The following is a 3184-nucleotide window of genomic DNA, read 5'->3' as shown; positions in this document are numbered from 1 at the left end:
TGCAGGGGGATATGTCCTTTGAAGAGTGATGGGATGCTGACTGACAGTGCTGTTGTGTGGGGCTTGTGATTGTTTTTATTTTTCAGATGATGAAGAGGCAGCTGGTGACTGGAGGACTGACGTGTGCTTGTTCTCCTGAAGGAAGGATGGCGTGAGACTACCGGACCCCTGAAAGCTAAGTTGAGGCAACTCTGCTGGGGAAGGGTTTGGGGGAGCGAGGGGGGCCCGGTTGGCTGTGGCAGGAAGGGGTCTTAAAAAGACCGTCGGGGAGGAGCTTGTCTAGGAAGCGGTCCCCTTTGAGCAGGGAAATGGAGCAGGTTCCTCTGAAATATGACAGTAGCATGTGCCGGGCAGGGCGGTTCCAGGCGGTGTGTGTAGTTGTGTAGTGTGTCTGTGCATCTGGTGTTGGGGGTGTTTGACCTTTCATGGGTCTCGATTGTTCTTTGTTCCGTAGGATCGAGGCGTGTGCCTTGGCAGCGTTCCAGGGCCCGGCGAGGCCCTAATCGTGGGCACGGCGCCCATCAGGCGCTTCTCTTTTGGCGTCGCAAGCTTCCAGCGTGGATTGTTTTGGCGTCTCGGGTGGTTCTGGGCGGTGGTCTTATGTGGCGTCGTTCCCGGCTGTGTGAGCGGCTCTGCTCGCCAGCTGTCCCTCTTGGGGACTGGCAGTTCTTCCTTGCATCTTCAGGGGCTGAGGTCTTGAAGGCGGGCTGCTTGCGCATCCATCTTGTCAGTTTTGAGAGGAAGCGCTTGTCCCTGCCCACGAAGGTCTCGTCGTTTTCTGGGTGGTGCTAGGGCCTCCTGACATCACCGTCGGGGTTCTGTGTGTGCTCTTACCAATGGGGTTTTCTGTACGTGCGTCATTGCTCTCGCCGAGCGACTTGGCTTGTGTTTTGAGGTGTGTTGTTGTTGGCGTTCTGTGTAGCGTTCATCTGTGGTTGTGGTGTCTTGGCTTGGAGCCGCCCTGCCCGGGGGTGTAGAGTCAGGCCCAGGTGGCACAGGAGCGATGAGAGGCTATGGCTCATGTGTCAAAGTGCCTTGCCTCTTTGGGGGAAAAGAATTGTGGCCCTCTTGGATCGAGTGGCCGTTGTCAGTGGGTGAGAAAAAAGAATTCCCATGGTGTTTTGTGGCCTCCCAGGGGATGACGGTAGCTGTCTGGGAGAGGGAGCTCCTGCTTCAGCGGAGCAGAGAGCATCTCAAGGGCATTCCAGCTTGGATGTGGGTCGGGCGTAATGCTTGGTTTATGGTGTTTAGATGGAAGAGCAGGCCTAGCTGGGCTCTCGATGGGCTTGCTACCTGGGAACAAGGCCTGTGGAATGGCTAAGGTATTGCTGTGCATTGAGGGGACTTGTTTGATATTTCTGCAGATGCCGAGGGAGGAGTCGTGCAGGGCGACGGAGGAGGGCTGAGGATAGCGCTGTCAGCAGGTGAGTTGGTGCGTGGTGTATGTAGAGGGAAGTGGCGTCTGATGGCTCTGTGAGTGCAATATGGCATTTGTATTTGAGGGTGCATGTGGTGGGCCAAGCGGGATCTGGGCACTGGAGGGGAATTGCACAGGGTGAGCCGTGTTAGGTGTGCTGAGGTAGCGATGTGTCTCTTTGGGGCTTTGCAGTTAGTCATGAACAACCTGTGTTTGGCTCTTGCAGGTGGTGGTCAAGCCTGAACATGGCAGTTGGACCTGATGGCATCCGGGTAGGTGAGCTGGTGAGGAAAAGGTGCGAGTCTTAGAGGGGGATTGGTGCGGGTTGCTGGATGCTTCTGCAGGCTCTCAGCAGGTGCCTTTCTGCTTGGATTTTTGCAGGTGCTGCAATCAGCCTTTCAGAGGGGAGACGACGCATGCCAACGAGAGGTCCGAGAAGGTGAGGCGATTGCGGTCAAGGCGGTGGATCCGTACCAAGGTGTTGTGTGGCAAGTATGTTGAAGCGTTTCTGTTTGGATTTTTAGATTGTGTGTGGCTGCCATTGCGATTGGAGGAGCATTTGAGGTGAGCTGCGTCGCAGGGAGGAGGGGCGTGGAGCTGGGGAGATCTTCCTTTGGAAGTGCAGTGGTAACATGGTCTCCAGGTATCTCTAGGGGCCACAAGGGAGGGCAACAGTGTGAGTTGGGCACGGCCACGGAGCAAGTGAGCAGAGCAGCTGGGCGCATCTGAGGTAGACGGATGCAGCGGGCTAGGTATTTGAAGAGTGATGGGATGCTGACTGACAGTGCTGTTGTGTGGGGCTTGTGATTGTTTTTATTTTTCAGATGATGAAGAGGCAGCTGGTGACTGGAGGACTGACGTGTGCTTGTTCTTCTGAAGGAAGGATGGCGTGAGACTACCGGACCCCTGAAAGCTAAGTTGAGGCAACTCTGCTGGGGAAGGGTTTGGGGGAGCGAGGGGGGCCCGGTTGGCTGTGGCAGGAAGGGGTCTTAAAAAGACCGTAGTGTAGGAAGTGGTCCCCTTTGAGCAGGGAAATGGAGCAGGTTCCTCTTCAATGTGACAGGAACGTGTGCCCTGGGCAGGGCGGTTCCAGGCGGTGTGTGTAGTTGTGTAGTGTGTCTGTGCATCTGGTGTTGGGGGTGTTTGACCTTTCATGGGTCTCGATTGTTCTTTGTTCCGTAGGATCGAGGCGTGTGCCTTGACCGCGTTCCAGGGCCTGGCGAGGCCCTAATCGTGGGCACGGCGCCCATCAGGCGCTTCTCTTTTGGCGTCGCAAGCTTCCAGCGTGGATTGTTTTGGCGTCTCGGGTGGTTCTGGGCGGTGGTCTTATGCGGCGTCGTTCCCGGCTGTGTGAGCGGCTCTGCTCGCCAGCTGTCCCTCTTGGGGACTGGCAGTTCTTCCTTGCATCTTCAGGGGCTGAGGTCTTGAAGGCGGGCTGCTTGCGCATCCATCTTGTCAGTTTTGAGAGGAAGCGCTTGTCCCTGCCCACGAAGGTCTCGTTGTTTTCTGGCGTGGTGCTAGGAGCACGCTAGGGTTCTGTGTGTGCTCTTACCGCATGGAGGTTTTCTGTACGTGCATCGTCGCTCTCGCCGAGCGACTTGGCTTGTGTTTTGAGGTGTGTTGTTGTTGGCGTTCTGTGTAGCGTTCATCTGTGGTTGTGGTGTCTTGGCTTGGAGCCGCCCTGCCCGGGGGTGTAGAGTCAGGCCCAGGTGGTACAGGAGCGCTTGAGGTGAGCTGGGTTGCAGAGAAGATGGTTGTGGAGCTGTT

The 3184-nt window shown here is 56.5% G+C and overlaps 1 long non-coding RNA gene across 1 annotated transcript; it reads left to right on the top strand.

Annotated features, from left to right (window-relative positions):
* Window positions 1-1939: 1939 nt before the first annotated feature.
* On the top strand, window positions 1940-2301 carry LOC142052032 (uncharacterized). Its single transcript, XR_012658684.1, has 3 exons — window positions 1940-1981; window positions 2071-2147; window positions 2242-2301. It is a non-coding gene; the product is annotated as an uncharacterized LOC142052032 (long non-coding RNA).
* Window positions 2302-3184: the final 883 nt, after the last annotated feature.

The sequence above is a fragment of the Phalacrocorax aristotelis genome, chromosome 1 (genome assembly GCF_949628215.1).
Source record: "Phalacrocorax aristotelis chromosome 1, bGulAri2.1, whole genome shotgun sequence".
Classification (NCBI taxonomy): Eukaryota; Metazoa; Chordata; class Aves; order Suliformes; family Phalacrocoracidae; genus Phalacrocorax; species Phalacrocorax aristotelis.
The sequence above is the reverse complement of the archived record's forward strand: the minus strand, read 5'-3'. Positions and strand labels throughout refer to the sequence as shown.